General features: G+C 39.0%; 1 protein-coding gene across 6 annotated transcripts in view; it reads right to left on the reverse strand.

Moving 5' to 3' along the window:
- The window catches only part of KHDRBS2 (KH RNA binding domain containing, signal transduction associated 2), a 393,310-nt gene that overhangs the window by 316,360 nt on the left and 52,370 nt on the right, over positions 1–24,580 (reverse strand). The gene's annotated exons all lie outside the window — the stretch shown is intronic.

Raw genomic sequence — 24,580 nt, forward strand, 5'->3', positions numbered from 1 at the left:
CAACAGCATCATAGACAGCAAAGAAAATGGCAATGCTTATAATGAGTTAATTATAATTTAATCATAGGTGAAAAGTGACAGGTATGAGTCTGAGAAATATGCAGTTTCAAGGCCCAGAAAGCAAGCATGGAGAAAAGTAACACAGCAACAGCAATCTGTAACATATACAAGTTTCTTTGACTTAAAAGTGTAAAGGAAAATTATATGCAAGAGAACAGCCCATGTCACAATTTTTTACTAAATGTTTACGCTGCCTGTTCTAGATTAGTTTATTTAAAGCATCCACTAGCAGAGATATCTTGAATGCCACTGTTCTAAATTCTTAAAACCTCTCGAGAACACACCTAAAAACTCAGATAGGATACACCTTCTTTAATTTAGAATTAAACAGTTATCTTAATGATTACTAAAAGCATTAGGAGGACAAGTTTCTTTTTTATAAAATACCTTAATATACCTGGGAAAATCATCTTGAAAGCAGTAAGCATCAATGAAACACAAGCTTACAAAGCAATATTCTGTAGTAAAACACTTACATCAGGCAGGTTTAATAACTAGAAAGTTTGTTGTTTTTTTTTTAAATAGCTCCAATGTAATTATACAAAGATTTGTGCTATGGGGGTGCAGAGGGGACAGACAAAAGATGAACAAAAGAGGGAAAGGTGTTGCAAGTGCAGTAAGCATTGCAATGAAACAAAGGAAGGAATTTCTCAAGATGCATTGAGAACACTAGTAAGATAATTCTCAAAGGCAAGTGGGGAAAGGGTATCTATTTGTACACATGTATTTAAAAAGAATCACAGAATCATTTACATTGGAAAAGACTTTTAAAATCACTGAATCCAACCATTAACTGAGGACTGCCAAGTCCACCACTGAACCATGTTGCCAAGCCCCACATCTACACTCGTTTTAAATACCTCCAGGGATGGAGAATCCACCACCTCCCTCGGCAGCCTTTTCCAATGATTGACCACCTTTTCAGTGAAGAAACTTTTCCTAATGTCCAATCTAAACCTCCTCTTGTATAACTTGAGGCCGTTTCCTCTTGTCCCGTTGCTTCTTATTTGGGAGAAGAGACCGGCCCACCTGCCTACAGCCTGCTTTCAGGTAGCTGTAGAGAGCAATAAGGTTTCCTTCCCCTCAACCCCCTTTCTTCCTGGCTAAAGAACCCCAGTTCCCTCAGCTGCTCCCCATAAGACTTATGCTCCAGACCCTTCACCAGCTTCACTGCCCTTCTCTGGACACGCTCCAGCACCTCAGTGTCCCTCTTGCAGTGAGGGCCCAAACCTGAACACAGGATTCAAGGTGCGGCCTCAGCAGTGCTGAGTACAGGGGGACAATCACTGCCCCTGTCCTGCTGGCCACACTGTTTCTGATACAACTCAGGACGTTATTTGCCTCTAAAAAGTTATTAAATTTTCTCCTGACAGGTACTGAAGCCACTTAGAAGTCTGCATTGTCAGTAGGCAAGATGGAGGGGGACTAAAGCATGGGACAAACTGCTCCCCCTCCAAACTTCCACTAGCCCTTGTGACTCTCCCCTTCCCAGTCTTGTGCTTCCTTTTTGACTGAGAGTACCTGAAAGGTCTGGAACAAAAGTGGTGTCTTTGATCAAGTTAACAAAAGACTACTTCAGCTGGGCTTTTCTGACATCACTAGTATGTAAACAAGAGTTTCCAGATCTACCCTGTGCACTTCTAACTGGCTTCAGTCCAATGTGAGGTGATGGCCTCATGGATGCTAGACTCCCATGAGGCAAACCTGAATTTTCACAGGATTTAGAAACTTACAAATCTTCCTACGTCAGGCAACGCAGATATGCTTTCCCAGCTTTCATGGCTGTGTTTTGAGTTACAGAATCACAGAATTGCTGAGGTGGGAAGGGATCTCCAGAGGTCATCTGGTCCAACCCCCCCTGCTCAAGCAGAGCCACCTAGAGACAGGGGCCCAGGATTACAGCCAGGCAACTTCCGAGTGTCTCCAAGGAGGGGACTCCATAAGATCTCTGGGCAACCTGAGCCAGTGCCCAGCCACCCTTCACAGTAAAAAAAAAATAAAAGGTTTTCCTTCGTGTTCATAGGGAGGCTCCTGTGTTTCGGTTTGTGCCTGTTGCCACTGCACACCACTGAAAAGTACCTGGAACTTTTGCATCTTCCCTTCAGCTATTGATACACACTGAAAAAGTTCCCCTCTGAAGTATTCTCTTCTCCAGGCTAAACAGCCTGGGAACAGCTCTCTCAGCCCTTCCTTACAGGAGGGATGTTCCAGTCCCTTCACCATCCTTGTGGACCTTTGTTGGACTTTCTCCAGTATGTCCATCTCTCTCTTGTGCTGGGGAGCTCGGCACTGGACACAGTACTCCAGGTGTGGCCACACCAGTGCTAAGCACTGGAAGGATCACCTCCCTTGACCTGCAAAGTCAGCCCAGAAGTAAGAAATGCCTTGAGATGGCTTATTTCTAAACCAGAATGTAGTGTCAGATATGAAACCTGGTGTTCAAATTTATATGAACAATATAGCAATGAGATTCTGCTTCACAGAGGGGAAGTCTTGTGAGATAAGCTGTCTTGGAAATTATCGTTCCACAAGGCCAGGGCTTCTGTCTTCTGGGTCTCCTAAAGCTCTGTGATGTCACCAAGGTGCCACTGTGACCTCCATGAAATCCATTCTTTTGGGGTGGGGCGCAGCCCTGAAGGGACACAGTTGCTGTCCTCATCTGTCAGGGACAGATACCTGCAGGCGGGAGGACAAAGGACCCCGATCCTGTGGGCTCCCTTCTGATGATACAGAGAGGATTTGCTGGACAGGGACACCAGCGGGGCCTGGGGCACTAGTCCCAATCTGCTGTGCACCCAGGATCTGGCTGCTGTTGCCAAGAGGCCAGGAACCTCTTTCCTGCCTTCCCAGTTCCTACCTGCACCTGTTGGAAAGGTCAGTTGCCACCCTGCCCTGAGAGCAGGAACACATACAGATGTCACTAAATGTCACTTATCTGCCCTAGAATGGCCCCTGGCATTTGTGTCAGCACAAGCACGGTGCTGAGGCAGAACAGGCAACTCTTCAGCACTCAACTTCTACAACTTTACTGCTTCTTGCAGGTTGCATCTCCAATGCGAAATGGCATTAGACAAGGACTTGGCAGAAGACGGCACCTCTTCCCCCGCTGCCAGCACCAGCCAGGTGCCCCAGGCTGCCTCTTCCCCCACTGCCAGCACCAGCCAGGTGCCCCAGGCTGCCTCTTCCCCCACTGCCAGCACCAGCCAGGTGCCCCAGGCTGCCTCTTCCCCCACTGCCAGCACCAGCCAGGTGCCCCAGGCTGCATCAACAGATGCGTCTGAGGACATAATGTGCACAATCTGCCAGGACACCATTACCGATGAAGCCTCCATAAACCAGTGCAGCCACATTTTCTGTTTTGCCTGCATTCTGGAGTGGTCCCGCAGAAATGCTGTGTGCCCAATCTGCCGCTGCCCCTTCCAGTACATCTACCGCAGGGTGCAAGCCAATAACCTTGAGATGTACTACCTCGTGCAGTATCACAGCTCTGGCAGCTACACTCTGAGATCTCAGGCCCACTTTGTGGAAAGTGGGCAGCAGCATTCCTCAGGCCACCAGCACCACAGCTCTTCCAGTGGAGACCGTGGCGGTGGCCGTGCCAGGGCCCGAAACAGGTTCCCAAGGTGGCACCACGATGGCCACAGCAGGGTTCAGCACACCCAGAGCTACGACCCCTCGAGCAGCGGGTGGCAGCAGCAGAGCAGTGCTCAGGACACTGCTTATGATGAGGCCCAAGCTTCAAGGCCTGAACAAGATGTCCTGGCCTTCTCAGGGAGGAATGAGTACCATCAGCAGAGAGGATGGGTTTCCTCCAGGGAACAGCAAACAACAAGGAGCCGATCCCCATGGAGGTCCCGCAGCACTTGGCGCCAAACACAGCAAGAGCAGCAAAGGAGGAGGAGGGATCATGATGAGGGACAAGATCCAAACCCTCAATGGCAAGTCACAGTTTATTCTGGGAGAAGACAGTGCCATCAGCAGGGAGGCCAGGTTTTCTCCTGGGAACGGCGGGTGATGAGGAGCCGATCCCCATGGAGGTCCCACAGTGCTTGGCACCGAACACAGCAAGAGCAGCAAAGGAGGAGGAGGAACAGGAGGGATTTTGATGAGGGACAAGATCCAGGCCCTGAATGGCAAGTCCCAGCTTATTCTGGGAGAATACAGTGCCATAGGCAGGGAGGCAGGGTTTCCTCCAGGGAACAGCAGGCGACAAGGAGCCGATCCCCACAGAGGTCCCACAGACCTGCCAGGCACAGAGACTGATAGTACACTCTACCAAGCACAGCGCTACTGTATGCCCTGCTACTCATCTCAGAAATAATAACACTTTACACCAAAATTGCTCCTACTAAAAATTTCAAAAATAATGTCTAATCCAACTATAAAGCTTGAGGTCAAGGATCTATTCTCCATTATAAATCATGTCTGAAAAATCTAAAGAGACTCTTCCGAGGCCTTTTAAGGTTATGATGATAACTGTATAGAAACTTGAGTGCTGGTTTTCTCACGTTGTTTTGTTACACTTGTCTATAAAATGTTGTACTGGACACTGTGTATATGGCTGTGCCTTTTCTTGTTACACTGCATTTACACAGTATGATCAGCTGAAGATTGTATCACTTTTTCTCCTTTCTGCCCTGGTACCAACACCACCAACAGCTTATTAGAAAACTTCTCGTCTTCCCACAGCACCTGTTTTATCACAGTTTACCCCAAATAGCCCCTAAAATAACTCTTTGTGTTACTTACTACTCTTCTCACAAGGTAGCAGTGATAAATGAATTTGATTTACGTTTATTCTGCTCTACAGCAAAGGAACTGCCTATGATGCGAGTCCAAAGTTAATGCTGGTAGCAAGCCTCTAAAAAGCTTTTCTTCTCCTTCCTCCTTAGACACTTTAAAAGTAACCCCCAAAACCTTCATAGAGAATGCATATATATATATATATGTGTGCTACAGACTCTTCAGACCGCACCCAAAGACTACCAAAGTCATTGAAAAACAATGAAAAACAGTACCCAGAACTGTTACTTTCAAGTAAGACTGTTGGGAAGAGAAGCTTTCTCAAAAGACAGAGGTGATACAGTAAATTAATTACTGGACCAAGACAAACTGTATTGAATTTTTGTATTTAACTTCAGTCATCCTTTATAGTTCTGTACGCTGCTTCTGTCACTCCATGACTAGGACCACTAACAGAAGGACACTGCCATGAAGGAATTCTGATCAGGATTAAGCCGCTGATTTCCTGGTTCATGGTACTGATGTGCAGCAAACTGCACTAGTCATAAATTGTGACCTGCCAACCAGCTGGGAAAACTATGGTCACATGTAAATGCACGCTATGAAAACATAACCAATATCTTTAGATTTTAAAGCTACATGTTTATTTTTATGAATGCAACCATTATGCATTTTGTGTTTAATGAAAGCCAAAGTTAGTGTAGGATTTTGGAAACAGTAGGAAAAAAAGTCCATAATCAGCAGCATTCCTCCAGAGAGGACAAACACAAGGAACTCAACAGTACATTTTTGACAGCACTGATCTCAGGTAAATAGATAAAAGAAAGCATTCCTTGAGAAGAGACTTCATAACATTTTCCACCCACTTTTGCTCTAAGCTAACTGAATTAAAGCAGGGAGACAGAGTGATATTAAATACCTCCAACAGCACCTGTCAATCCCCAAGCACACTTCATTCTCTCCTTTCATCAGCAACATAGTACTATTGCACTTGCTTCTGGGTAATACACATGTATCTCATCCCTCTTAATTGGAAGAGAACATGCATATCACAGTCATGCAAAAGAGGTCACCACTAGACAAGTGTCAGAGACTAAAGGCATTTCTTTTCAGAGATACTCTTCCCTATGAAAATTGATCTTCAGCTCTCCCCAGACTTTGAGCTGTAAAATTCTGGAAATACTGTCAACTCATTTATAATTTTTTGGAGGGGAACAGCTTCTTTTTCATTCTCTTCACTGATTTAGCATAAAATGGAATAGCTGAGTGAGTAGCTCTTACTTTTTCAAAACTATCTCCTTTATTCTTACAGTGCCAATAAAAATGATGTTAATTATAGTTCGCTTCAAAGTACGTGACAGCTATTACAAAACTTCTGTCATGAATACAGTTTTTCCATTAAAATTAGGCATCCCACAGTAAAAACAGACTTTTGCTACACTTAAGAGTCATGTCAAAACTCATCAAAAAATAATGTTGTTCTTGTCAGCCTGTCCAACCTACCAAAAAATGAAATCTACACATCCCTTTCTGCTGTCAACATTTGCCTCCCACTTAAAGGAATTCTGCAAGGCTACCTTGCACCTTACCTATCTGGCTTTTTTCATTCTTGTATTTGCAGTACTGGCATTACTTCATTAAAGAAACATGAGCTGCGGTTACATGCTCAGGCTCTTTTAAAGAATTACATGTTTCCATTAATGGGAGTGATTTCCAAAATGGCAATATCACCAGCCTCTTGCTTGTATGTAGTATTATGCATAGCAAGGTTACCCAGTACTCTGAGAAGCACACTTTTTCTGCAGGTGACTGGAAGAACTGAAAGAGAAAGAATGAGCCAATGCCAGTAAAAAAAAAAAAACAAACCCATAAACAATTGCTAAAGCACCAATACTTCCATTTTAAACAGAGCTTTTTTAATTAAAGATCATTTAAAAACTATATAGTTGGAACCCTGAATATCTACAATGATGATGAAATCACACAAAATCCCATCACATTTTTAAAACAGCAAATAATAAAAATATACATGAAGGCTCATTTTCTAAGGTGTTGCAGTTTTAATTGAAAGCAGGGCGATTGGATTTTAGAATTAAAAAAACCCAATAACAACAACAAAAAAACAGTAGCAGACGGCTCAATAAAAAGTTGGACAAGTTAAAGTTAATTCATGAGAAAGGAAGATCCTAAGAGGTTTCTATTCATGAAAAAAAAATCCAAACCCCTAAGGATAGGTAATTTAAAAGTAAAAAGAGTGTCTAATAGGAGTTGGGAGGGGTTATTAGGACAGTATAATCAGCCACCAGCTCTGAAAACCTAGCCCGTTGCTCACTGCATTCACCCATAAACGCATCTTTTAACAACATTCCTCCACTATATATACACATATTTTTTTAACACACACAGCTAGTCGAGATGATTCAGGGAGAATAAAGGAGTCATTCCTATTACAACAGACACAAGTAAGGCGATACCTCAGCCAGTGATAAATTTAATACCTGTAAGAAAACTGGGTCAAATCTGCATGTCTATGTTATCAGTTGTAGACAGATATGAATTGGTCTACACTCAAAATCACCAGAAGCTTTGTAAATGTATTAACTCAAGCTGAACTACTGTGGCTCTCAAGCAAGAAAATGTTGGGAAAAATTCTACAAGACAAGTCAAAAAGCAATAAGAGAGACTTGTAAAATCAGGAACGGCATGAGAAGGAACAGAAAATAGGTATTCACTGTTTCTCAGGAGGGGAAAGCATCAACTTTTCATGTCACAGATTGAAAACAAACAAAAAATTACTTTTACATACAACATGCAATTACATTGTGGAACTACTGAAAACATCCATATTGATAAAATTAAGTCTTTTACACATTTTTTTTTTCTTATGATTAGATTCCATGATGTCTCATAAGGCAAGATGTCCTACTGAACGTGTGTTGGTCTTTTCAAGACCAACACATCTAAAAATGCAGTGTCTGTTAAAAGTTTCGTTCATACTGCAAGCTTTTTTTATTGTTGGACCTAATGACCACTATCCTCTATCAAGTGGCCTATTTTACAAAACATAGTGGAAACGTAGGGAAGTGACCATACCCTTTAGTCAATACCCATTAGACTGTACCTAGAACGCTGGGTCCAGATTTGCCTCCCTCTTCCCCAGCACAGGAAAGACATTGATAAAGTGAAGTGAGTTCAGCAAAGGCCGCCCAAGATGTCTGGGGCTACAGCACATGCCCTGTGAGGAGAGGCTGAGGGCACTGGACCTGTTTATTGTGTTTTAGAGACAGCTTTGGGGCACCGAACAGCAGCTCCCGGTGCCTATGGGAACACATTCAGGCTCCTCACAGCAGTGTGTAAGAGGGATGAGAGACAACAAGGAAAAGGGGAATCAAGAAAGGTTTGGACTGCGTATAAAATCTTTCTCACTGTGAGGACAGCCCAGCAGTGCTGCAGGTTGCGCAGAGATGTTGTGCCATCTCTTTCGTAGGATAAAACTGAATGATCCAGTCTGACCCCATAGCTGGCCCTGCTTTGAGCAGGCAGGTGGACTAGAGACCTCCTGAGGTCCCTTCACACCTGAACTCTCCTACAATAATATAAATGCAATACCTTTCAATTCGATACTCGTCTATTAAATTTGCTTGAATTTATCAAAAAAATTTAAATGTTACTGCAGATAAAGTTACAAAACGACATAACAGCATGACTGCATAAACTCTTTCTTTAGGAAACTTTTCTAACAAAATGTAATAATATAGGTAGAAAATAAATTAAAGATCTAAAGAACTTCACATTTGTTACTAAAAACCGAAGAGAATTAACAAGGAAAAAAAAAAAGAAAATGAAAGCGAGCAAAGACTGAGTAAAATTGAACTTCAATTTCCTAACCTCCTCTCTATATAAGCAACTGATTTTTGCTGCCTACTTATTATTTTGACTCTACCCGCAGAGCTCTCAGCAACTTGCAGAGGTATGCCAAGGAGTTGTTTAGTCCCCAAATTATAGCACTGGTAGAAAAACAATTACCTAATGTAACTATCTACTAATCTATAGCTAGATCAATATAGATCAGAACAGCTATAAAAAGAATATTAACAGTGTTAGATAACTAGAAAAGTTCTCAAGCGGAAATACCAGTTCTTACTAAATTTATGAACATCATCTGCTGAGACACACAGCTTTCTAGGGAGAATTTTAAGCCTGTTTGCCAAGCAGTTCCTCAAAACACTATTCCATATAATTCTAGATATATACCAACAGTAATCATGAAGAAATTAGTATTTATGATGAAACCTACTGTACCAAACTGGTGGAGTCTTTCCTCAGTAAAAATAAAACCCAGCAATCATTCAAGGTCAGCATCAGCACACGCAGTATAAAGGAAAGATCAGGGATGCCTAGTAAATACAGTTGCTGGTAAAACTAAGGAGTCACAGCAATATTAGCTATAAGACATTTTTTAATTGGTTTTGGGAAAATTGTTATTAAAATAACTGAGCAATTAAAACACTGATTAAATATATTTTTTATCAAAATTGTTAGAAAGGAAGCAAGCCACCAGGTAAGATTTTAAGGACTAAGGTTCTTTCAAAACTGCCTTTGAAGTCGAACCTACCTTTGTTTGGGGAGTCAGCCTGAACGGACTGTGATGAAAGTTCGGTGTTGTCAGCTGTTGTATTGCCGGAACTATGATGTGCAGTTCACCAAGTAGCTGAACTTAGTACAGTTCTCCCTTCAGAGAGCAGCTTAGACAGTATTACAAATATGCCTCCAGTTAGATGAAAGGCAAACTTGAAAGTTGTTGATATATTTTTTTTTATTTAATCCTGGTTTTCTTTCATCTGAGAAAGAAACTACTCATAAAAAGTACACACATGAAGATTTACTCAGAAGAAAAAAAAAAAAAAGCAAGCAAAACCTACCAAAAATAACAATAACAAGAGTGTATTTCTTTCTGAACATCTCTCTAAGAGTCCTTGAATTTAGCACCCTAGAAAACTGTGTGGCTACAATGTGTAAGAAAAAGAAAGTAGTTCTTTGTCAACAAAGATTTTTGTAGCTTCTACTGTGTTAAAGTCCATTTGACACAGCACTTTAAGACATACTGAAGCACTCTCCTGAATTAATCCGCAAACATCAATGCTGTGCTACATATTGTATGCTGTGGAACAGATAAGTAGGGGTGAAAGATGAATCGATCAATGAAGTCACGGGTAAGTCCCCCAGTGCGATATTCATTACCTATCCCTGACTACCTGAAAGCTGATGGTATTTTTGAGAGGGTGGCTCTGCCTAGCTGCAGCAGCTAGCAAAAAAAGAAGCTTTTCTGTCTCTCCACAGTTTCTGGAAAGGAAGAAATGCTTTCTTTTTCCCTCTTCAGTCCTAGAACTTATTAATGATAAAAATGTCTGCTAGTCTCTCCTCAGAGAAAGAGAACAGCAGATTTGCTGGCTTTTTTGCCCTTCCCCCCCCACCCTCCAGCTCTGGCCTGGCTTTTGGGGTTTTTTTCTGTACTGTGAGGTAGAACAGCTACAGAGTAAGACTGACATCTGGATGTGCACAATATAGAAAATGATGAAAAGATGCCTCTTACTGAAATTAAGAACCAGTACAAAATTTTGCTTAGAGTTCAGGCTTCTCACTGACCTCTCTTGGTTTTCCAGTTAGCACTGCAACTAATGAGCTAATAACCTCTGCTCACACAGTTGTCAAAGTATCTGAAAGGCGTCTACAAACCTTAAAAACAGTAGTTTCCATTTAGTATGTGATTTCAGATCTTGGGCTCAGAAAGTCAACTGCATCTGAAAGAATGACAGGAAAACTGAAATTCACTGGGGAAGAGATGATGAAACCCCAAGTAAATGCAAGGAATTGCTGAGAGGTGGAAGAGATTTAGAGTGTCTCGGAATATGACCTTTACTACTTAATGTTTGCTCCTGTCAGCAAATAGAAAAGATTGGCTCTAACTGCTATAGAGACAAGAGTACACTCCGTGTGTGTACACACACTCATATAATGAATAGTTACATAAAAAATAAATATACTTTTTAATCATAATTGGTAAAAAAGCATGAAAGAAGAAAACCAAGGATTCAGTGCCTGGTATATACAATCATGTGTGTGTACATATATATATATCATATCTACCTCTCTACAATGAAATTACCTCTTAAACATTTGCTGATTCATCACAAAAGAGTTCATTTACAGAAAAGTTGCATTCATGTGCTCATTAATACTATATAGCCAACACACACATTAAGTTTGTTTCTGGCAAATGCCAAGTTTAATAATGTTCAGAGATTCACTAAAAGTTACCAGGATTTCACAACTCATCCAAAAGATGACACTGTTTCCTGTCACAATGGAAGATTACTGATCTGCTTCTGTGGTACGTTTTAATTTACCTTATTTCAGACTGAGAGCAATAAATACAAATAATAGCTTTTGGATAAATCAGGATTTTAACTGGAGGACTAAACCCGAGATATCTAACAGCAGGTATGTAACCCTCTACTCAGAAACCCACTGGAAAGAACATCTTTGCTCTGAGCCTCCACTTGGAAGTCTGCAAAGAGATCTTTGCTCGAGAGGATCAGTAATGTACACGAAGAGATCATCACCCTTCCTGTACTGCCTCTTCACAAGAAACTGTCAGCAAAATCTAAAAACAAATGGTTTATGCAACAACATAAAATTCACACACTTATAAATGCACAGTGAAAACCAAAGAAGCTGAAGTGGAGAAAATGACTGAAATTTAAGATATTTCAATAATCTGCTACAGAGATTTTATTGTATTGTCTCCTATGGATGTTTCTGCAGAATACAGAATACACTCATGCCCACACCACACTCGTTAGGTTTACCTCATCCACACTACTTTTCAAGCTATGTTATGTATTAACCCCTCAAATACTGATCTGCAGACGTGACAGGGGGCATGCTAACATGGTGCCAATGCTTGGGCACCATTTCTGTTCGGTTTAATGCAACAGCCATAATGTAAGGATACAGAAACTAGCCCAGTAATCATCTCAGAAGTAGGAACAAGTGAAAGCTGTAACAGATAGGTTTAGCAAGTACATATTAGTTTTAGTTATGTGACCCCAACTGTTCTTGGCTACTATTTATCAATGGAGGAAAGAGCACTTGGCAACGGAGGCAAGATTCGGGCCATTCTTATGATTGAATATAAACCAAGTATCTACAAACTATTCAACAAAAAGCAGGAAACCGATGTGTTGCCTGGAAGTAGGATTCTCTGGCAACTTTAAAAATGAAAGGTAGCACCAGGTAATGCAATTTCATTACACCAGGTTATTTGAAACAAGGAATTAGAATTCATCCTAGAGGAGTATTACAGCCTGATATTGTGGCAAACAAGATGCATGTTCTTCATAGATTTATCACCTTGCCTTAAGAGCACTTGTTTTCATTGTAGAGGCCTCACAATAAATTAAAACATACAGATGTCAAGGAGACTTGTTTCATTTCCTGCAAATATCTTTCAATTCCTCCAACTATGTTTCTAGGAATCAATTTTAAAATGTGAAGACGACCTGCTTGAACCTGCCTGCAACCCACTTCATCAATGCTAAACAGGAAAGCCTGTTATCTTGTCAAGGGGAAAAAAGGGGCCCAGGATAATGTTTTCAAATAATGAGTATAGTGTACGTTCCTGGCATATACCCAAAAATCAATGAAGCGAAGTCTTCTTTTTTTCCCACTAGATCCTTTGCTTCTTATTCAATTAAAAACAAAACAAAACCAGGGGAAAAAAAAAACCCATACCAAAACCCCACAACACACCAAAAACACAAAACCTTTGAGAGTTAAGATCCATGTTACAAGCTGTACTAACCAGCATGGATTCACATGCCAAGAATACACATATTGTAAACAAGCTCACTAACAAAGACCAGTTAGATAAAACTGAATCCAGAATAAGGAGTGCTGACTGTTAGGAAATTTGGCAAGCAATGAGAGAAGCTCACAATAGCAGTGAAACCTGCTGATGATTAATCTATACAGCTACTCAATTTGTTACAGTCTAGGAGTAAGTTTGAATCCTTGCTGAGCCCTTACACTAGTGGATATCCATATATGACACCTGGGCATTATAGTCGTAACTCCAGCTGGCTGGAAAACTCCACACTGGCATAAAACAGCCAGGTATCGTTTTTTCACCGTATCAAAAAGATCCGTTTCTTGTTCTCAACTCCACTTCAAAGGGCTGCAGCTTTAACAGCAACGTATCATAAAATCAAATACATTCTCAGCTCCCAAATATGGTTTTTCATTGTTTCCAGTCAAGTTCAAAGAATTGGCACCCATTTTCAGGGCACTTCCTAGCCCATGGCCCAAGGTAAAAAAAAGCTGGCCTAAAATGCCACAGCCTATGAGAAGTGAGTCCACTCCTCAAGCACAGTGCAACTCACTACATAATCACTGTGGAAAAGACTGGGTTCAGCTCTGTGGGAGATAACAGTTTTTCCAGGAACCAGTTTTACAAGAAGACTAAGGTCTGTTATAACTCTTTTCCAAACACCTGACCTCATACATTGCTTTTACCTTCTTGTCACTACCACTATTATATGGTAAAAAGAGAAGAACTAGCGAATTTTGGTTTTTCACAGATTTGTGAACAGTATCTTTCACCATCTGTCCTTGCACACAATATCCTTATTTGCTCCGTGTGTCTGTTTCATCTCACCTTCCTCCTCATATGCACTATGAACCCAATATGAACACTTGTGTAGAACAGGAAAAAGAACTAGAATCCAATTCAGGAAATTAAGTAAACAGAGACATTAAATTTCAGCTAAATAGCTTTCAGCTTGGTTTTTTTCACCAGTTGGAATGCTATGGTTTTTTTGTTATCCGGAAACTAGCCATACAAATCTAGCATATGCCGCCCTGCTTCTCTTTGGAAGTAATTCTGTCTTCCAGCTGTCCCCCAGTAATGGTAGCTGGCAGGTAAGCCTTTGATTGTTAAGAGTGAAAGAGAACAACTGCCACGCTTAGAATTGTCAAGCTAAGGAAAATGCTCATTATACTTCTGTGTATCTGTTAACATCTTTTCTTCTTTCCTGTCTCTTCCACTTTATATGTCACTTTTGTGAATTACCTCACTATTACTGTTCATTAACAGGCATACAAAGAAGTCCTTCTGCTGAGGTCTCTTTTTCACTAGCACACTAGTGAATCAGTAGTGATGTCTGTAAAGCTGGCCAGATTTGAAAACTGTCCTGCTTCACAACAAACATCCTAATTAACCATGCCCAAATGAAATGGCTTATGCAGCTTACGTGTCGTAAAATATTTAATAAACAGGGAAAAATGCAATTCACAATGAAAATTTAAAAGAAATTGCTCAGTTTGCCTGCAGTTTAGGTCTTGTACTAACAAGACTTTTACCTGGTTACACATCTGTCAGTGACGATCTCAGCAGCTAGTAAAAAGGAACAGGAGCAGATTGGCAGATGTGTCTAAGGGTGTACAGGGCAGAGGCAGAGCTTGGGCAAACCCGCATTGACTCAAGCATGCTGGAGAGTTTGTCAGCTGCCTTGATTAGCACAGGAAACAGCCTCTTGAGTTCAGGAAATGCCACGGGATCATCCTTAAAGAAAAAGAAAATTTCCAGGAGCACACGGTGTTGCAAGACAACCTGTTCCATTGCAGAACAGGTCTACTCAGGCTCAGCCCAACACAAGAATTGCAATTTGATGCTGAGCTAATAAGGAATTTAATATTTTTGTGGAAGTGTTTCTTTTATCAACAAATTATAAGCATTTTATACAAAAAATACTCCATGAGGACTTAGTATGTATATTGCTGGGGTTTTTTAATGCTGATAAAAATCATACAGCTTTCCCTTTGTTTTAGGATGGATGCCACCAATAGCAACAGTTGGCAGCACCCGCAGATTAATCATTTCAATTTTATGAAGTAATGGAAATAGAAGATATATTTTTGTTTCAGTCAGAAAATATCCAACATTCCTAGTACTGTAGAGGTAGAGTTGCTGACAATCACTGGGAGCATGTCAGTTCTTGCATACACACAACTTTATGGCTGCCCAGCTGGATGACTATTAATGTCCATTTTAGAAGTACTTGTTTAGAAGGATGTTCTGAGAAGGAAATATGGGTCTTTTCATGCACCTACAAAAATAGAAAGTGTGAGCAAGATTAGAAGAAAAATAACTAAATTAAAAATTATATAAAAAAAAGAAAGGGAGTAGGAGACAAGACACACAAAGCGATATTTGCACTTTGATTTTCTTCTGGTTTCTCAGAAACCTCCGATGGTTTAAAATTCTTTCTTGGCTAAAACGGTTTCTTTAATTCTAGCAAGTAAAATAAGGCACTCCGACAGTTTGCAAAGCACGGTGCAAGAGATGGCACTAAACACTACAGATACAGCGTCATTTTCATATAAACATACAAAATCTTTCTGGAAAAAGAGAAACCCAGGATGAAGCTGGGAGGCAAAGAAAACTGGGAATCTGGAAAGAAAGGTGTCAGGAGATCTCCAAGAGACACTTAAGAAAATACGAAGCAGAAAAACAAGAGAAGAAATGACAGGATCAATCAAGGTTATAAAAAAAAAAAAAAGAAAGGAAAGGAAAGGCAAAAGTTCATGTCATACTTTGTCAATCTTCTGTTTGAAGAAGACAGCAAGTTATTAGGCAGGACATAAAAAATCAAGGGAACAAATCTGAAGACTCTGCCTGAGGTAGAGAAAAAGCAGAGAGGAGAAACAGAATTGTTTCTGAATGGGAGCTAAAAGAGAAATGGGAAAACTTTGACCCTTTCACCGATTAAGCACACTTTGATCTCTGAATGTTAAATTCATGCTATACATAAATTTATGTTATCTAAAAAATAAATATGTTTTTATATATATGAAGTATTAATCTTTGTCTCTGAGAACTAAATTTAACTTGCTAGCAAACCCTGCTCCTTACTCAATATTCTTTGGTTTAGATGGTGCCTTCCAATCTTAATACACCACCATGGAGAAGGAGCCTAGGCTGGCAGTTCTCAGGCATCAAAGTGGAAACTGCCAAACATTCCAGAGCCTGGCAATTCTTCCTGCTTCCTGGGAGGGTGGGGACATGCAGGACAATCATGACTGAATATATACTCAGGTGCAGCAATTAATGGGAATGAGGGTGCAGGGGATACCTGAGGCACTGAAGACCTATCTTCTTCCACTTGAGCCCAAACTACTGCAAAAAGGCAGAAGAATGGGTGATACCTTTATATTACAAGTTAATCAGTGCTTTCTCCAAATTACAAAATACCTGAGTGTCAAGGAGCGTCCCTGTGAACTGGAACATGACCAACAATACCACTCCAGGCAATTTTGTGGCGTGGCTGAGGAGCACACTATCAAAAACCAAGGACCATTCACAATAAAAGCTCTGCATGCACTCTGTTTTGGAGGGCAAGAGACATTGATAGCATGGGTGCAGCAATTTTCATGTCAGTTATTTTAAGTAACAAAGAAAGGTCCCAGGTACTTAACATACTTACGTAGACATAGGTTATGTCTACATGGATCAGAGCCTGGTACATTGAGAATTACAGTTTAGTGATTCTGAACTTCATTTCAGGGTTTTTTAAGATGAAATGTAACTGGTGGGGTTCACTCAGATTAGGTCATATTTGCCTTTTCCCTTTGGCTATGTCACTTCCTTGAGAGCTTCTTCTTAAGAGCTATATATGTGAAGGTTTAAAAACAAGAAGTAAAACCTGAGAGGTAATTCACATATCTATTATTTCTGCTGGTCTTTGCAGACTCTCAAAAACAGCAATGGGCAAGGCAGCAAAGCTTTGGAGAAGAAACCCTGCAGTACACAACCTGGCTATTGTTACTGCAAAGAAGCAACACCTGATAAAGGAAGTTGTAGCAGATCAATGAAATGAGGATGTAAAGATCAGGTCCTGCAAGGAGCCTGCCAAGGGTTAAAATAAACAAAACCAATCCATTACATCAGATTATATCCTTCAAAAAAATGGAATTTAAGTGTAGGCTACTTGTTAAATGCCACTGCGGTATTTGCTAGGGTATCCTAGAAAGCCCAAGGCATCCAAGTCAAGCAAATGAACTTGACTGTCAGCAATTCACCTAGTAAAAACGTCCTATTTTGTAATTTCAGTTTTAGAAGTAATTTACAAACAGACATGAAAGGAATTTTCCATAGAATTGATTAATTTCAGCTTTTGGAGGAGAAAAAAAAGCCATGTTACATTTGAGTCCATGCATCTCTCTATCAGCAGTTCAGATACTGCAGGAAAAAACATAATTCTGTAATCAAATAAAAAAAATACCAACAACTTGCTAATAGAAAATATGCTTTGATAGGCACATTGGCAGGAAAAAATTCAGATTTTAGAAGAGCAACATATAAATAAAGTTACATGGAACAATAACAGGCTTGTTATTCTTTCTGCATTCTTTTCTAGCTTTTCTGCCTAAAAATTGATGCTGCTGACATGAACACTCCAGTGATTTTGCCTTCATTAATCAGAAAATGTATGCTGCTCTATTTCAGAAGATGTATGCTGCTACAGCAAACATCTTTACCAATTAAAACTGCAGCACACAAACTAAAGACTAGGCTATTGTTATAATATGGAGATAGATTCCAATATGTGCGAACAAAAATGATGTAATTATTCATGTAGTTAACCAAAAATCTTGGAATAGTGTAACGCTTCAGAAGTGGTTGTCTGGCTACCTGCCAAGAGGAAATGGAAAATATGCAGATTTACCTTTGTGATCTATATTGTATTTTGGTGATCCTGATATATCTATCTATCTATACTAGATTTTGTGGTCTAAACTATATATTGCCCGTTGTCCTCTATTAATCTTTTTTTCCTCATACCATATGGAAAACATTTCATAAAGAACAATTCTATGGATCTGAAAATAAATTTTTGAGAAGAAACTATGCTGTTATTATTAAAGGAGAAGCATCTGAGAAAGCTGTGTGTAAGCCCATACAAACACTTAGCTGACAATCAAACCATCAGCAGTACAGAATGTGGTAAACAAAAGACATCATGAAACTGGAGCAGAATCTTTCACTTGTATGACAGCAGCTCTAATAACTGTATGCCATGTGGATCATCACAAAACATGCTGTGAAAACCCTAAATTAAAGAGAAATATAAAAACACATGCCAACAGATACATTCAAAAATTGTCATGTTTAAGGAAAAATTAATTTAGCCCTAGATTTTAAAGCTGTTTAAGTTCTTAATTCATATGAAATTAAGAGAAGTCAGATCACTAAACATCTGTTGAAGCCTCATCCTTGATACTTACAAATAAGGCCAGGACTGGATCATGAGGTTCTCTACAGACAAGTACAGCACTAGATACAGGACTATGAAACTCGCATGATTCCCACCATTGTGCCAATACAGTCTCATTTGCAGGATGAAGGGGGTCTTTTGAGATTCAGATTCCACCAAATATACTCACATCAAGGAAACCAGTGGGAATAAGACAAGAAAAATACACAACTTCTTTCCAGCATACATGAAATAAACCATCCCCGGGTTTTGCTTGTCTGTTTTTCCCATTATGTAAAACCCCAACCAAACAGTGGTATTTATTGTTTGAAGAAAAGAAAGGACTAGTCTTAATCTTGTTTATATTGTTATCACAGTAAGAAAGTGTTGAGGTAACAAATCTTCCACACATATTAACAGTATTTTTTTCTTCTACTGTTATCTCTAACTGTATGTTCTAACTGTATAAGAACAGCTAAGTTTATATTGAAATCCTTTATTTTTATCATTTACACTTATGGAAGAAAGAAACCCTTGTGGGCATCTGCTTATTTATTGACAACCAAAGGATAAGCCCGTGTCTGGATCCTAAATACGCTTGTCACGTTGGAGTAGAAGTCTCTGTACATTGGTCAGAAACAGATCTTTTCTGGTTTCAACTAGGAAAAATGCACGAAATGTTTTCCAAATCAGAACCTTTTTACACTGGTGCTAAACAGGAAGGGCAACCCTTTCAAAACCATGGCATCATTCAGGAACCTAGTTCCTACCCTCAAAATTCAAGGCACCTAATGCTAACCTTAAACTCAACTGATTGTATATTGACTTCTAGCAGCCAGACTTTTGAAGGAATTCAAGTATCTAATAGGATGAGCACCCAATTCGGTTCCATGAATTCTGGACTTAGACAAAATATTTACAAAGCCTAATAAATCTCTGAAAGAGTTTAACTATTCTGTATAGTGTAAATCTCAGGACAATATTAAAGTAAAGCTGCTCAATAACCATATTCTTAAAAGTATAAAACTGGGTACAGGCACAAAGCTGGTCTAAATTATGGGGAGGATGTGTGTGTGTGTGTGTGTGTGTGTTTTTTTTGGGAACCCTGCTCCTGGTAATTCCTAATCAAGTTGTCAAAGACATATTAGGAAAAAAAAACCAAAGATGTTGATGGAGGAATGGGAAATTGCAGTTATAGCAAAAAAGGCCTGTGTGGCAGGGGAAATCTTGGCTTGCCATCTGCCTACAGAATGTCATGCTGCAGTGCTATGCAGGCACTGAAGTGGAGGCGACAGTTCAGAAAGCATTTGCAGAAGGATGAGGTAATGGCATCATAACTTTCAAAGGAATTCCATCCCACATATGAAGGACTACATTAAAAGTGCAAATATTACACAAACAAAAAAAGAGATCATTAACAAAGTGACAATCAAGAGTTGCCTTAAAATTTCCCTTAGGCATTTACAGCAACCTGGACCCTATTCTAACATAAGGATCAAGCACTAAGATCTACACCAGAGGCACAGCGTTTAAAAAGGGTCCATTACCTAACACTTCGTAGTTAAATACTAAACAGTAACAGACTAATACAAAAAAGTAATACAACTATTACATGTGTCTAATAAAACTTATTCACTCATCTATTTGCAGTATTTTCTCAGGATCTGCAAAACATGCTTGACTCTAGTATAAACATTATGAGCTTTATTTCAAAATAAGTTTGCCAGTTTATATATTTTTCCTATTAAATCTTAATTATTAAGTAGCAGGAAAGAGATACAAATAGAAGTGTTTGTTTAAAATTTAAGAGTTGTTTTCTGATATGAAACTGATGAACTGATTAACAGTAGAATGGATACACACAGTCACTACTCACAAGGACTTTTCTTTCTGAAAACCTGTTCATAACAATACATTAAACTATGGAAAAACTTGAATGGAAAGCTCTTCAATTTAGAATAATAGAACAATACATATCACCAGAGAAATAAAAGGTTTCAGGTCTAACAGTTCAGCCGCTGCTTCTCTGTAACTTTGTTGCTATAACGAGTGAGGAGAGGTTTTTTGTAATAATTGGAGGTGGAGGGATTAAGACCCATTTTACAGGAGTTAACATGGAGGACCACCACATGAGAACCATAAAGATAGTTCCTTGAGGATCTGTAAGAAGGATGATGAAGGCTAGCTCAGCAGGCAGATAGATCTTAGCCGAAGATGGCATCTCAGTAACAAATGATGAATGGCTGGGTGGGTGGCAGAACCCAGAATATGCTATGAAGAGATATGAAAACAGGAACATATATCCTGTTCAGTGTAAAAAGAGAAAAATCACAGGTCAAACACTGTGAAAGGACAATACCCACCAAGAAGGTTATTTCAGAAGTGCGTCGAAGAGATACAAACAAGGCAGATTTAAGCTGTCATCCAAAGAGAAGGATGTGGAAGCAACAAGAGAGGAAAAACAGCCTACATGAGAAAATTACCTGAATAGATAGACAGGGAAGCCTTAGCCTGCATTCCTCAGCTGTATGTCTATGGCAGGAAAGAGGTAAGTGAACTCACATTCTCTCCTGACACCCTTGGCTTTGCTTGGGTAGCAACCCGAATATTCTTGTGTGTATTTGGAAAACAATGCGGTATTTCCCAGTAAGAACCTGAGATTAAACTTATATACCCTTAAATATTCATCTTGCACTGCATTATAGCAAAAGCTAGTCCTAATTTTAGAAAGTTTCTCCTGTATATGCATTGTCATAAATACAGATAGTTAAATATTAAACTTTTTCATAATAGAATAACTGTATTCTATTAATAAAGCCACTGGTTTTGTTTGTAGTTCAGGCACATTTTATAATGTTTTACTACTTTTTCCTGCTAGCAGCTGAATATCTTCCATACACCTAATAAAGGCAAGTAGAAATGAAGAAGAAATCTTTTTTTTATTATTTTTTTTCACCCCAAATCCCCATTGTTCTGTGTGAAAAGCTAGAAGTATAGGTACAACCCTACATTCTTAACAATGATTATAGTTCTCTGTTATAGAATATAAGGTATTTATAATTACGCTCCTTATGCTACTGGGACAAGCTTTCTGCTGTGATTGTTCAAATTATTTCTATATGCAAAAGGTCATCAAGCACAATGGAATTCTCATATAATAAATAAAGTATTCTTTTAACAAAGCATTCAATCTTCAGAAATACTTCTACTAGGCCATCAAATCTTTATCCTAGGGTGGCCTTAAATAATACCAGTAATTTTGCATAAAGATTGCTAAACAATGTAGATAAATTCAGCTGCTCATTGTGTATGAATTCATACTGAACTGAGGCAGGAAATAAAAGTACTATGTGTTCAAGTTTAATTAATTTTGAATTCAAGATTCAACTGTAAAATAAACAAACAGGGTAATGATCACCTTTTTTTTGTTTAGGGACATATTTATTTATAGTAATTGTGTTAGAACTGTAACTGTAAAGAAACAAGATGAAGGAAGCATTAGTAAACACTTTAATATTCCAATCTTGCTATTAGCTAGGTGAGATGCATAAATGAATTACAAAAACGATAATGTAAACATTATAACTGTCAAATATAGCCAATGTTATGACTTATTCTGCACTGCACTGTGATTGCCAGAGTCCAAAATTAAGTCATGGGTAATGCAGAAAGAAAAAGACCTCACAGCAGATGTTGGTCTCTTAACCAGAGTGGTGAAAGATTCTGCAATGACAGGAGGCATAAAATAACCTGAACATAATGGTAGTCACAAACTGGCTGTCCACCTACACAAAAGTGTCTTCTGTATTTCAGTTATTTTTATTTCTAATTTAAATATGCTTTGGAATTTTTTTCCATTTGCTGCAAGGGTAGTGAATGAATAAATTGCACATAATAAAAATCCAAAGATCTGGGGTTGCTTTAAGAGTGGTCTTGAACACGGTCCTTCTGAATCTTCAAAAGATCAGTACAATTCTTACAGAGTATTATAGCCTTGTTTCACCCCTATTACCCCCACCCTAGGAGCAGCACTGCCGAGCAGTGCACTGGATTCTTACAGTGCAAAGCTTTCTGGTTGCTCTCCACAGGTCCCAAGTTTCACCACAAGTCTCTAGATTCTGATTACTCTCCGTCACTACCCTCAAAACACGTTTGCTTCATCTGAATAGCTCCACATAAATTGCTTAAGTCATAGTAAGGATGACGACATCTGATTTTCTACTCCACTGAATACCAGATACTCTAAAAAGATATGAGGTATTTGTACTCTCAATGCTACCTTATTTTCAGTGAAAAGCATGACGTAACGGTTGAAGGCTGACATTTGGCAGCCATCTCTGTACTACATATACATTTCCAGAAGTCCATAAGCAAAATTAGAATTCTTTCAAATATTCTAAGTGCTATATGCTTTCTGTACAGTCTGCAATTACACTGATACCATAGAGATCAATCACTCTATCTTAACATCAGCATAAGTGAAGATAGAAAAGAAGTCTAGAATGCAAACAAACATAAAATGTGAAGACACCACAGGACATAAAAGTGAAGAATGGCAAGATTTGCTACTTTGTATGAGGCTCTGATAACAGATCTGTTGTATCACCACTACCTTTATGGCCTTCTGTTATAAAGCCCGCTATTTTAATCTATATTTTTACTCAACCCCCCTCCCAGTATTTAGAAATGTTTTTGTCAAAAGATGCCCATGTTACTTATAATTTGGCTTCATGAAAAAGCTGATACAGAGATATTTTGATTAAAAAAAATATCTAGATTTTCAAATACCAGTTTATCTCCAGAGAGTCATGGCCTATTTGATAGATAGTAGAAACCGCACTTTCAGGCAGTGTAATTATCACGCTTTTACTAGAACCATGACAACTTACACCTTGCATCACAACACAGGTGTAAATAAATACCAGAATAGCCCAATCCTCAAAGAGCAGCCGAATGACTGAAGACCGCACCACCTCAGCTTTTGTACGCCACCATGAGGGTAAGTAACAGTGAGCTGGAAGACTGAATTTTAGCAGTAGTTTCTGGCAGAGACTATGCTTAGACGATATCTAACAACCCCCAGAAGATGGTTTCTCGCAGTGTCTAGGATCTCAGCAGATACATGAGGGTAAATAAATTTAGGTCAAAAAAGGGGTATGCATACAATCAGTGTCATATAAACCTACCCACTTGTATTCCTGCAAGCCTGAACTACACAATGGGGAAAACAGCTATGTTTTAACCCACTTTCCATTTCATAAAATCATGTGATTCTTCAAGCAAGCAAAAACGTAGAAAAACAAACAGAAAGCAATGACTATCAAAGTAAGAAGTGTTGTGTAAGCACGTTAAACCCCACATTACATCTCTGTATGTTCATCTAGCAAGCATCTCATGGTATATGCAGCAGAATAATAACAAACATTAATGAAGTACCTGTCCAGGCAATTTAGACCTCCAGTCACATAATTTTTTTTTTCAGTTCTCATGATCAGGCAAAGCAAGTACAATGAACATAATTTAGCTACTGTATGTTTTCTCTATCCCAATGACAGTAGGTCTATGCTTTACTGAAAACTCATTTACCTCTGTTTATTGTGATAAGGTTAAAATAAATTGCATTGCTATTTTTATGTACTCCTCAGCTACTAATCTGTCTTGATTGCCTGATGATGAATTCTTTATAGTGTGATGTTATAAATATTTCTTATAAACATTAATATGCCGTTTTTCATAATGAATATATGCATTGTTGAATACATGAATGTATTTTGAAATCTTTTGACTGTCCGATGCAACCTAATGTTGAAACACAATGCTAGATTACTAAAAATTGAGTATCTTTATTATTCCTTGGAAAATTATGAATCTGATCATCTCAGTGTGTATATCGTTATATAAGTCACAGAAATGCAGAAATGTGTCATCTCACTGGTTTTAAATCAATTCTTCAGGGTTTATCAGCAAATCTTTACACATACTGCTTAAACAAAAATCACCTTTGAGCATCTCTTTCACTGAAAGCAAGAGTTCTGAAGTAACACTCATGAAAAAATACAGGACCTTAAAGTAAATGTCAAAGTAAGATGAGCAGAGTAACTAGTGGGATATTTATTACACAAGGAGACAAACTATTTGAAGAAGAATTTGAATTCAATGCAGACACATGCCACAGTAAAGATAAAAAGATATCAAAACACAGTGATGGGAGATAGGAAGATCCTAGGACTTTTCAGTAAATTAAGGATAATAGAGATGACAGCCATATGGTCATTATTAACAAACATCAGCACTCAGAGGAATACTTCTAAAGCAAGTCTTAAAATTTAATCCCTTCAATCTGAATTATGGAAATGCACTATTGAGGTCTGCTATCTTTTAACGACATCATGAAACACTGACACAACTCATGAATACAGCATCTACCACCTCAAATGGAAGCCATTTTTGAAGACATTCATTTT

This window comes from Falco peregrinus, chromosome 7, assembly GCF_023634155.1.
Source record: "Falco peregrinus isolate bFalPer1 chromosome 7, bFalPer1.pri, whole genome shotgun sequence".
Lineage (NCBI taxonomy): Eukaryota > Metazoa > Chordata > Aves > Falconiformes > Falconidae > Falco > Falco peregrinus.